Raw genomic sequence first — 13,015 nt, forward strand, 5'->3', positions numbered from 1 at the left:
TGTGGAGTGTGTGGTTTTTGCTTTAAAAATGTTACTACTAGGTATAAAGTGTATATTATTCAAGTCTGTATTTGAGAAGCACTTTTTTTATTTAACCAAAATGTATTTGCGCATTTTGTAGCAGCCTATATTATGATGTAATTGTATTTATATAGTGCGTACTACCCCTGACAAGGCGTCAAATTCATGTTTAAAATAAGAACTTACACATTCACAGTTCTTTCAGGGACCTCGGTACCTTATAGTACTAACAAACATAGGCAAAGCCAATACGTCTTGTCTAAGAAAGAGTTATTGGCTTTGCCAATGTGTTTTAGCCATGTTATACACCAGAGTGGCTGCTGTTCATGGCTATAAGTTAGTGGCATAGTGTGGAGTGGAGTAGAGTGGCATAGGAGCAGTGACATAGTGGTTCAGAGTACAGTGCAGTGGTGTACAGTGCAGTTGTTTAGAGTGCACTGGCGCAGAAAGCAGTGGTTTAGAGTGCAGTGGCATGGACTGGCGTTGGGCAGAGTAGAGTGGCATAGAGTGCAGTGGAATGGAGTGGCGTACAATAGAGTGCCAGAGAGTGCAGTAGTGTAGAGTGGTACAGTGGCATAGAGTGCAGAGTAGACTCGTGTGGCAGAGAGTGCAGTGACGTACAGTGGAGTAGTGTAGAGTGGTGTAGTGTAGAGTATAGTGCTGTAGAGTTGCGTAGAGTGGAGTGATGCAGAGTAGAGGGGCATAGAGTGCAGTGGCATAGAATGCAATAGTACAGAGTAGATTGGTGTACAGTAGAGTGGCAGAGAGTCCAATGTTGCAGGGTAGAGTGTCAGTGTAGTGATGTAGAGTGGACTAGTGGCACAGAGAGCAGTGGCGTAGAGTGCAGTGGTGCAGAGTAGAGGGCAGAGGCATACAGTGCAATTGTATAGAGTGCATTGGCACAGTGTGCAGTGGCATAGGGTGGCATGGGTAGAGTAGCATAGAGTGCAGTGGAGTAGAGTGGCATACAATAGAGTGGCAGAGAGTGCATTAATGCAGAGTGGTGCAGTGTCATAGAGTGACGTAGATTGAAATGACCATTACATTTGCACAGACATACAGTTTTTCAAATCAAACTATATTGTGCACCGACGATGATGTGTGGAAATTGCATCACCTAAATCAATGATTTGTTTTGATCATATAAAGGTATTTGTTCCCAGCACAGTTCAGAATTAACAAAAACGTGCTTCATTTGTACTCCTAATTATGATATATTCTGAAGTTTATTTAAATGTTGTCATGGGATAGAAAAAAACTATTTCCTAACCTGAGTACCCAGTAAGATTGTTGAATAAATCCTCTCACTTTGAAGTCAGAGATAGAAAAGTAAACACTACGTTCCCACCAAAGACAGAGCCTGACATTTGACTTTGTTCTTTGAATGCACAGCAAATGTGATAAGATAAGAACAAGATTTACAGGCCTGTTTAAAGAAAGGAGTACTCAGAAGGATACTGCAAATAAGGTTTGGGCAAGGGAAAGGACGAACTCAAGCTGCATAGCCTAAAACAAATAAAGCCAGCAAATTGAAAGCAACAAAATGTGAGTTACAAACACAGGGCCAATGGCAAGCAACGGGCGGAATTCATTCACAAGTAAGCTCTATGAATGTACTTAAAGTGACAGCCGTGGGATACTTTGTGGGGAAAGTCCTGTATTTTAGTCCAGTCCGTATCTTGCAGAGGTTTGGCCACATCAATCACCTAGGTAGTATGACGAGAAGACCTGGAGTGCTTTCCATGTTGCAGGAAAGTTCTGTACACCCATTCTATCAGTTTGCCACCAGTTTCTATGGTGTAGAGCTTCTGGCACACCTTTTGTAGGGTTAGTGCTAGGTGGAAGACATGAAATAGGGCATTTAATGATTATTTGAGGTGGTTGTAAGTAAGGAGTTGACCAGGGGGAAGATGGTAGTCTGCCACAAGGATTTGGAAATTTAGTAGCTTGCCATCCAGAAACGAATCCCCCAATTTTAAGATACATGCAGCATGCCACTGATGAAGTTGCTCTGAGCACAGCCGTCCTGTGCGAGTGGGAAGGCTTAGCAAAGATAGTGCAGGAGCATAGGGTTTCTTCGTATCAATGAGTTTACAGGTTCTAGCAAGGCAAGAGAAAGCTGTGTGTGATAACTCCGGATGGTGATCCGTAGAATGGTCAGTAGGAAACAATGAGCAGTGCAGTAAGCCTTCCTTAAAACTCTTTACTGGTAAACCCCATCTCATGCAGGGAGGTGGGCAGAAAGCCAGTGAGCCACCCATTGGACCTGTGCAGCTGAATAATAGCATTCTAAGCCCAGAAGACCTAATCCACCCACAGTCACGGGTAGCTTCACAGTGGAAAGAGCTACCCGACGGGCCCCCAGCAACCAAATCAGATGTGTAGCATGTCTGAAGAAGGAATGAAGGACGAGAAGGAGAAGGTTTGCAAAATAATATCATCATTGGGGTAGCACACCATCTTCACCAGTGCCACGTGGCCCACTACAGAAAGCAGAAGAGAAGACCAAAAACAAACAGGCTTTGGAGGGACCGTGACGCTCTGCCGAGATTTCCATCCTGCAAGTCAGTGGGAGGATGGTAGATATTAATCACTAGGTATCAAAAGGTAACTGGTTCCCAGTTTAATCTGAGATCTAAATGTATATAAAGGGGAAAAAAGTGCCATATGTTAAAGAAACACTAATTACATTTTAACATTTTTACTTTTTGTCCGTGCAATTTAAATCCCAAATATTTTGAAGATTCTATATGTACTTGACACTTAGGGATACCCAGATCACTAGTTTGGCTTTTGGTCAATTTCAAAACCATTTAAAGACATGGACAAAGTAGGCAATTGCCTTGCACAACCTTGCAAGGGGTCTGGCCCCTGCTCACCCTTCACAAGCACGAACAGCCGACCATTGCACCAGGAGCGTTTGCCAAGGTGGATGGGTGTTGCTTGTTCTACCACTTGACAGTGCCTCTTCTGTTTCTCTCATGTGTGCAGAGACAAATCCCCAGGTACTCAATACCTTCTGATAGTCTTGGTGGACCCATCTTGTCTGATTTTAGGAATTGTCCCACCTTGTTCTTCTCTTCCTTATTTACCTAGTTCTTAGCCGCTTTGAATCGCTTGCTGTGGATCTCCCATTTGATCTCAATTTCATCCTCCTGTTTTATTATCTTTGATTGGTAGTCCGGGCTCCCATTTCTGAGATAAATGTAGAGTCCCAGACATACACTCTAGTGCTGTGAGACTACAGCCAAGTTGTGAGTACCTCACACCCTGACATTAGATGTGAGACTGTCGCCCACACCATCTGCCCTGGCTCATTAATTTTTGTTTAGGTTGAAAGTCCATGGGCGGTCGGGTTGAGCCAGATATTTTTGTTCAATTTGTTTAAACTAGGATAAGGTAATTACCTTACTGTTTCCTAAACTGTTTGCCAGGGGTTTTAAAATGTTCAGAAACATAATTAAAATGTTGCGGTTTTTTTCTCTTCAAGAAAGATTGGGTAGATTTGGGTAGGGGTGATGGCTTTGACACAGTGCTGAAGGGCATTAATTTACTTCTGAACAAGGATGTAATGTGACACCTGAATATAGCATACAGGAGGCAATCACAAAAAGACCACAGTGAATAAATAGCGCTGTGTTAAAAAAAGAGTAAATAAATGCACTGACAACATAGTGAGGCATTGCCTCTCTTGGGTGTGTCTGTAAAACTGACGTTTGTTCTTGAATTTTTGTCCTGAATTTTGACCATTTGTCCTGAAATTTTGTCCTGAATTTTGACCCTTTGTCCTGAAATTTTTACAGTCCTGTCCAGAATTTGCCTCAGTGCCAGGTGGTCACCCTACTGGGGACCCTGTTCACGCGTGCTAAAACGAGGATAGTGCTATGTGTTACTGAGAACACGGACACACAGAGAAGCAACTACATACAGAGTCAACTGAAGCGGGTCGGTCTCCTGGTGGAAAAGAATTGGTCCAGGACAACACTGTGGACCAATGACTCCTGTGGCCTCACCGGCATCTCCATGGAAACCAGTGAACCCAACAAACATCCCTCAGTGTGATGAGGCATCCGGTGTCCCTGGGAGGGGCAGGCTCTCCTTCCAGCCTGCAGACAGAGATGTGTGAGGTGTCTGGCTGTGATGGGATTAAGAGACACCTGAGATGTTCTATCTATGATTGGGCACTGACGTGCCCTGTCCACCAGCTAAGATATGCAGCTTAGCTCTGTTTTCAGTAACTGGCCCACTTCTGAACACCTTTTATCTCTAGAGGAAAGGCTTACCAGAGGAGTCTTTGTCACCAGGGTCACCGTGCACTAGTCACAAGCAAACCTTTTACACAACGCAACACGGCGCAGAAGAATCAGGGGAGGTGAGCCAATAGGTCTGTCCCAGAATGCATTCATCCGATTAATGAAAACCCTGGAAAGAAAACATGTTAACATTGAGAACATGGAATCATATGATATACTTAAACGGGTTATTCTAAAATCTGCCCCATAGCAAGGCACATAGTCATGCGCAGTCCAGAGAGCTTCTCTTTTTAAACCATCTGGTCTCTTGTGAACGCCGTTATTTGGCACAAGACCCATAAAATGTGTTCCTTTGAACTGTAATATGAAAGTCCCCAAACAAAACATGCTCTTACATCCCGTGTTCTACCAGTTCTGTAAGTGGATTAAGCTTGAACTACTGCAAATTAGAACATTCGAACGTTGGCAGCTCCATTGAAAACAATGGAGTGCTGCGGGCTTTTACTGGCCGGTAAAAGCCCGCAGCGCCAACATTCCAATGGTCGCTTTGTTCACAGCAACAGCTGTGAACAAAGCCTCACGGAGCCCGAGGGGATTTTAATCCCCTCGGGCTCCGTGAGCAATTTGTTTTTTTCAATAGAACATTCTGCCCTGAGTGGCAGAATGTTCTAATAGCCTTAGAACCCACGTAGCGGGCTCTACCGGCTATTAAAGGCCCTTTCCCTTGTTAAATGCAGCGGGCCTTTAATAGCCGGTAGAGCCCGCTACGGCGGGTTCTAAGGCTATATTAGAATGTTGGCAGCTCCATTGAAAACAATGGAGTGCTGCGGGCTTTTACTGGCCGGTAAAAGCCCGCAGCGCCAACATTCCAATGTTCGCTTTGTTCACAGCAACAGCTGTGAACAAAGCCTCACGGAGCCCGAGGGGATTTTAATCCCCTCCGGCTCCGTGAGCAATTTGTTTTATTTAATAGAACATTCTGCCCTGAGTGGCAGAATGTTCTAATAGCCTTAGAACCCGCCGTAGCGGGCTCTACCGGCTATTAAAGGCCCTTTCCCTTGTTAAATTTAACGCGGGAGCGGGCCTTTAATAGCCGGTAGAGCCCGCTACGGCGGGTTCTAAGGCTATATTATGCTGCACCTCTCAACTGTGAGAGGGAAGCTTACACTGCTGCCATAATCCCTGTGTCTGTTTGACTAAAATGAAGCTTGTGCTGCGGCCTCTGCTGTACCTATTGTGTGTGTGAGTGCAGTTTGCATTGATGCTGTATGTGTAGCTTTTATTAATTGTGTGACGAAAACATGCACTAGTGCAACCTTTGTTATGTTTTTCTAGAGTGTGCACAATAAACTTGCACTGATTCTGCTGTCTCTATAGAACATTTTCTTGTGAAAGCATGCACTGATGACTGTGCTGCACCTATCTGTGAGGGAAGCTTGCACTGATGTCTGTGCTTTGTCTACTCTATGTGAGCAAAGCTTGCACTGATGTCTGTGCTGCACCAATCTGTGAGCGAAGCTTGCATTGATGTCAATGCTGCACCTATCTGTGAGCGAAGCTTGCTCTGATGTCTGTACTTTGACTGATCTGTGTGAGTGAAGCTTGCACTGATAGCTGTGCTTTGCCTACTCTGTATGAGAGATGCTTGCACTGATGTCTGTGCTGCTCCTCTTCTGTGTGAGTGAAGTTTTCACTGGTATCGGTGCTTTGCCTACACTGTGTGAGCGAGGCTTGCATTGATGTCAGTGCTTTGCATACTTTGTGTGAGCGAAGCTTGCACTGATGTCTGTGCTGCGCTTATCTGTGAGCGAAGCTTGCACTGGTGTCTGTGCTTTGCCTCCTCTGTGTGAACAAATCTTGCGCTGATGTCTGAGCTCCTCCTCCTCTATGTACGAGAAGCTTGCACTGGTATCTGTGCTGCCCCTACTCTATGTGAGCGATGCTTGCACTGATGTCTGTGCGGCTGCTAGTCTGTGTGAGTGAAGCTTGCAGTAATGTCTGTGCTGCTCCTACTCTGTGTGAGCAAAGCAATGATGTCTGTGCTGCTTCTACTTTGAAGCTTGCACTGATGTCTGTGATGTCTGTGCTTTGCCTACTCTGTGTGAGTGAAGCTTGCCCCGATGTCTGTCCTGCTCCTACTCTGTGTAAGTGAAGCTTACACTGGTATCTTTGCTGTGCCTACTCTATGTGAGCAAAGCTTGCACTGATGTCTGTGCAGCTCCTACTCTTTGTGAGTGAAGCTTGCATTGATGTCTGTGCATTGCCTATTCTGTGTGAGTGAAACTTGCACTGATATCTGTGCTGCTCCTATTTTGTGTGAGTGAAGCGTGCACTGATGGCTGTGCTTTTCCTACTCTGTATGAGTGATATATGCACTGATGTCTGTGCTTTGCCTACTGTGTGTGTGATGCTTGCACTGATGTCTGAACTGCTCCTAGTCTGTGTGAGCAAACCTTGCACTGATGTCTGTGCAGCTCCTACTCTGTGTGAGTGAAGCTTGCATTGATGTCTGTGCATTGCCTATTCTGTGTGAGTGAAACTTGCACTGATATCTGTGCTGCTCCTATTTTGTGTGAGTGAAGCGTGCACTGATGGCTGTGCTTTTCCTACTCTGTATGAGTGATGTATGCACTGATGTCTGTGCTTTGCCTACTGTGTGTGTGATGCTTGCACTGATGTCTGTACTGCTCCTAGTCTGTGTGAGCAAACCTTGCACTGATGTCTGTGCTGCTTCTACTTTGTGTGTATGAAGCTTGTACTGATGTCTGTGCTTTGCTACTCTGTGTGAGTGAAGTTTGCACTGATGTCTATGCATTGCTTACTCTGAGCGAGTGAAGGTTGTTCTTATGTCTGTGCATTGCCTACTCTGTGTGAGTGAAGCTTGCACCGATATCTGTGCTTTGCGTACTCTGTTTGAGTGAAGCTTGCACTGATGTCTGTGCTTTGTCTACTCTGTGTGAGCGAAGCTTACACTGATGTCTGTGCTATTCTTACTCTGTGTGAGTGAAGCTTGCACTGATACCTGTGCTTTTCCTACTCTGAGTGAAGCTTACACTGATGGCTGTGCTTTGTCTACTCTGTGTGAATGAAGCTTGCACTGATGGCTGTGCTGCTCCTACTCTGTATGAGTGATGCTTGCACCGATATCTGTGCTTTGCCTAGTCTGTGTGAGTGATGCTTGAATTGAACTGTGCTGCTCCTACTTTTGTGAAAATCCTGGCACCGGAACCTGTGACCAACCCACCCCCCCAGAACCCAGCCAGACCATCCACAGCTGGTCCACGCTCACCACAGAAGAAACAGTCAACATCATGAACAGCACCCAGTCCAGAACTCCCTCGAAACCCTGCCCGCACCACATATACATCAGAGCCAGCGCATCCATCGCCCCCGAGCTTCGTAACACAATCAACTTCTCCATCAGCACGGGCACCTTCCCCGAGGACTGAAAATATGCCAAAATATGCCCTCTCCTGAAGAAACCTTCAGCCGACCCATCAGAACGAAAGAAATTCCGGCCCATCTCGCTGCTACCCTACCCGCTAAAGTACTAGAGAAAGCCATCAACGCACAACTATGAAATTTAATTGAGGCCAACAACTCCCTAGAAAGCTCCCAGTCCGGCTTCTGCAGAAATCACAGCAGTGAGACAGCACTCCTGGCAGCCTCCGTTGACATCCGATTACTCCTAGACCGCGGCCACAGCGCTCATACTCCTCGACCTCTCAGCAGCCTTCGACACGGTCTCCCACAGCACTCTGCGCACCAGACTCCACGACATAGGAATCCGCGGAAGAGCCCTGAAATGGATCCACTCCTTCCTCTCCAGGAGGACGCAGATGGTCAGACTCCCACCCTACACTTCCAGACTCACAGGAGTCAACTGCGGAGTCTCACAAGGATCCTCACTGAGTGCCTTCTCTGTGTGAGTGAAGGTTGCAAATATGTCTGTGCTTTGCCTACTGTGTGTGTGTGTGATGCTTGCACAGCTGCTCTCTGGGCTGTTCTCATTCTGTGAGTGAGTGAATCTTCCACTGGTGCTTTCTTTATCTATTGTGTGTATAAATAGAGCTTGCAATACTATTCTCTAGGTTGTATTTATTCTGTGTGAGTGAAGCATGCAGCGCTCCTGCGTGGTTTGTATGTGTCTTGTTTTAGGGTAAATGGTACAGTCATGCCTGTGCTGTACAGGTTTGGTGTGTGTGTGAGAGTGAAATGGGTGCTGTTGTTCCTTGCCATGCTGCACCTGTAATATGTGTGAGTGAAGCTTGCACTGCTGCTAATCCTGTATCGTTAATTGTGTGAATGAAGGTGTCTCTGCTGCTGCAGTGCCTGTTGCATTTGTTAGATCAGCTATACTCTACTTGTTTCATATTTGAGTAAAGCTTGCACTGCTGCTAATGCTGTGTAATTCCTTGTGTAAATGATGGTGTCTCTGTGGTTGCAGTATCTGTTGCATTTCTTAGTGCAGCTATGCACTACTTGTTTGATGTGTGCGTGAAGCTTGCACGGCTGCTAACGCTGCATCGTTCATTGTGTGAATGAAGGTGTCTCTGTGGTTGCAGTATCTGTTGCATTTGTTAGATCAGCTATGCTCTACTTGTTTCATGTGTGAGTGAAGCTTGCACGGCTGCTAACGCTGAATCGTTCATTGTGTGAATGAAGGTGTCTCTGTGGTTGCAGTATCTGTTGCATTTGTTAGATCAGCTATGCTCTACTTGTTTCATGTGTGATTGAAGCTTGAACGGCTGCTAACGCTGCATCGTTCATTGTGTGAATGAAGGTGTCTCTGTGGTTGCAGTATCTGTTGCATTTGTTAGATCAGCTATGCACTACTTGTTTGATGTGTGAGTGTTGCTTGCACTGCTCCTAATGCTGTATCATTCATTGTGTGAATTAAGGTGTGGCAGCAGTACCCCCTCACACACTTTCTGCCTAGTTTTAGATGCAACTTTGACTGAAGAGCACTGGGTTTCTGCCAACCAGGTTCCCAGTGTCAGTGTTCCTTCCCTAAAACAAAGAGACCTGGTCACTTGATCCCCAAGTGACGAGGCCCTTCAGCCCCCGATAAGCCCCTAGTAAATGGCACCCCGGTACCTAGGGCATGGGCACTGAAGGGAGCTCCGAGAGCTGCAGCACCAATTGTGCCACTTTGAGAGGTCCCACACCAGCCTCATGCAGACTGCCATTGCAAGTGCATGATAAGGTGTATTCAAAAGTTGGAAACCTGACATGGCACTCACCAAGAATGCCAGGTCCACTAACACTGCATGCAGTATAGGTAAGACACCCCTCTGGCAGGCCTAAGGCAGGGTGCACTATAATGCATGTGAGGTATAATATATTACATGTGAGGGCATACATGCATTAACAGATATGCCCCTGCTATGCCTCTGTCGATTCTGAGACATAGTAAGTGCACAGGGAAGTCATTTTAAATGCATGTGCTGGGCACTGGCCACTACAAGTTCCCCACTACATGCCCGCTTCTCTGAATCCTGGGATGTTTGGTATCAAACACCTCAGTGTAATAAACCCTCACTGACCCCAGTGATGGATTTATTAATAAACGCACACAGAGAACACCTTAGAGGTGCCCCCTAAAATCCTACCAGCTACTAGTGTGTGGACTGACTGGTCCTGACCAGTTCAGCCACCACAGACATATTTCTGGACCCCTAAGGTGAGAGCCAGTGCTCTCAAGGCTCAGAGACAAAAGCCTGCTCTGGGCAGAGGTGTTACTGTCTCTCCCAGGCTGGATGGGCATTCCAGAGCAGTAAGCTTCAAAGGCCTACTCACCTTTGTAATGCAACCCAGGTTTCTCCAGATGGTGAAGATGGCCAACCCCCCTGTCCTGACCCCACTTCTGGCTGCAGCACAGGTGGGAAAATTAGTTAAATTAGGAGAAGTGCTCACTTCATGCCAGTCCCAACCATACTACTTTTTAAATTCCTCCATCTTGTTTGGAAAGAATTAGGCCACTAGGGTTAGGGTTAGGGTTATGCCACTATCCCAGTGGAAATGGTCATAAGAAGGGTGTAGTCACCCTGAAGGTGGTCAGTCCACTGGTTACCGCCTGGTACTCCCGGTAACACCCCTCAATGGAGTATTTAGGTGGCACCCCTGAGCCCTAGAACTCAGAATCCTGACAACCTAAGAAGTGCTGGACAATACAGAGTCACAGCAGCAGAGAAGGCTGCAGACACCAACTGACTTGGCCTCAGCCCCACCGGCCTGTCTGCAACCCTGAACGATCCTGCTACTAATGCTGTTTCGTTCATTGTGTGAATGAAAGTGTCTCTGCTGCTGCAGTACCTGTTGCATTTGTTAGTTCAGCTATGCAGTACGTGTTTCATGTGTGGGTGAAGCTTGCAGTGCTGCTTGTGCTTATTTCATGTGTGATTGAAGCTTGCACTGCTGTGTCTCTGCATGTTTTGTGTGATAGGTGAGTTGCCACAATTTTTGGGACTGGCTCTTATTGTTTCTCTTCAGATTTTCACGCAAAGAAAAACACAAAAGGAGAACAGAAGGAGGAAAGGGAGGACAGAAAACAGTGACTAAGGGAGAAAGCAGAGATGAAAAATAGCCTCCAAGAGAGAGATAAGGGTGCAGGGAGTATTCGGTGGTGGATGAAAGACGCATGAGGTGGTATTAACACTGGACCGCCTTTGTGTTTGGCATTTCCGATATCTGTAGGGCCGGCCGCGAGTTTCTAAGCAAAACGTTTAGCTCTGGCACTTGTTATTTTATAAATTAAGAATTACCATATTGGGTCTCTGCACACACATCATCAGACCTTCTGTGAGCATGAACATATGGAATTATTTAATCTGGCTTCGCTCCTTTAATTTTTTAGCCCTTCCCCTTGAAGTGGCCCTAGACCCTTTCACTTGGTGATGTTTGATCTCAAAACAATCTAAGCGTCTGCTTAGAAGCTTATGACTAGTTGTCTGGGGATCACCCTCATACTCCCAACCTTATTTATGGGGAGAGTTCTCTTAGTAGAGATAGAAGCTTTTCTCATCAGAAAGTGTCTGAGAGCTGATGTCCATTGAGCTACTGCCTGCCGGGGCTTCTTTCATATGGAACCCTTCGGTCGTGGTTGGGACCTGCCTTCCACGGCTGGAGTTAAACTGCTCCTTCCAAGGACTTTAGATCCTTCTAGGGTTCACGAGAGGTACAAGTGGTGTTCTGCTCCACGCAATCTGGGGGACAGTTCTTTGGTTAGTTCCATTAGCCACCAAGGCCCCTCCGTGCTGTCCAGAATACATGACCCTCCCCTCTCCCCCAAGGTCGGCATGTCATTTCTTAGACTGGACATATTGGCCTGCCTGTGAGAGCTGTGATTTAGCTTGGCACTGACCTGGATGGGAGAGGGGTGCATGAAGCCCACTTGTAGCCAAATGAGTGGAGTTTATAAAGAAAAAAGTGAAAATACTTTTAAATGGTCCTAAGGGGAGAACTTTCTTCTGTCTAGAGGGCAGAGAGTTTCCCTGTTTCTCACTGTGAGAAATAAATGCCATATTTAGGAACTGTGATGAGGAAGACTTGGACTCAGAGTAACGAAGAATACTGAGAAGTCATGGGCATGTTTGCGGTCAGGTGGCTTACGGCAGATTCAGAGAACAGACTTTGTGGCACAGGTTATTCCAGTAGTGATGTGTGCTCTGAAAGGGTAAGCAGCTGCCTGCTGGAGCAGCTCCCAAAGAAACTGGCTGCTGTCCGTCCATTTAGGAGCTGAGCTGAGCAGAGCTGTCTTCTCGCCCCCACCAGACAGGGAGGTGAACAATGCTTCTGCTGATAATGAGTCACGTGGCACGTGGACGCCATGCATACCTGATACTGGCATGTGGACACCATGCATACCTGTTACTGGCATCCGGACATCATGCATACCTTATACTGGCATGTGGACACCATGTATACCTGATACTGGCATGTGGACACCATGCATACCTGTTACTGGCATGTGGACCCCATGCATACCTTATACTGGCATGTGGACACCATGCATACCTGATACTGGCATGTGAACACCATGCATAACTGTTACAGGCATGCGAACAGCATGCATGTCTGTTACTGGCACCTGGACATTATGCATACCTGATACTGAAATGTGGACACCATGCATACCTGTTACTGGACCTGGACATCACGCATACCTGATACTGGCATGTGGACACCATGCATAACTGTTACAGGCATGCGAACAGCATCCATGTCTGTTACTGGCACCTGGACATTATGCATACCTGATACTGGAATGTGGACGCCATGCATAGCTGTTACTGACACCTGGACATCAAACATACCAGTTACTGGCATCTGAAACCATGCATAGCTGCTATTGGCATGCGGACCCCATGCATATCTGTTCCAGGCATGTGGACATCATGCATAACTGTTACAGGTATGTGGACATCATGCATATCTGTTACAGGCATGTGGGCCCCATGCATACATGTAACTGACATGTGGACACCATGCATACCTGTTACTGGCATGTGGACAACATACATACCAGTTACTGGCATCTGGGCTGCATGCATAACTGTTACTGGCATGTGGGCCCCATGCATACCTGTTATTGGCATGTGAAAACCATGGATACCTGTCACTTACATATGGACCCCCATGCATACCTGTTACTGGCATGTAGAGACCATGCATGCCTATTACTGGCAAGCAGCACTGCCCATTCTGTTACTGGCATGCGGCTGGGTTCCAACTGGGGGGTG

General features: G+C 46.5%; 1 protein-coding gene across 2 annotated transcripts in view; it reads left to right on the forward strand.

Annotated features, from left to right (window-relative positions):
• Positions 1-13,015, forward strand: part of CIMAP1D (CIMAP1 family member D) — a 57,993-nt gene that overhangs the window by 20,623 nt on the left and 24,355 nt on the right. The gene's annotated exons all lie outside the window — the stretch shown is intronic.

This window comes from Pleurodeles waltl, chromosome 12 (genome assembly GCF_031143425.1).
Source record: "Pleurodeles waltl isolate 20211129_DDA chromosome 12, aPleWal1.hap1.20221129, whole genome shotgun sequence".
NCBI lineage: Eukaryota > Metazoa > Chordata > Amphibia > Caudata > Salamandridae > Pleurodeles > Pleurodeles waltl.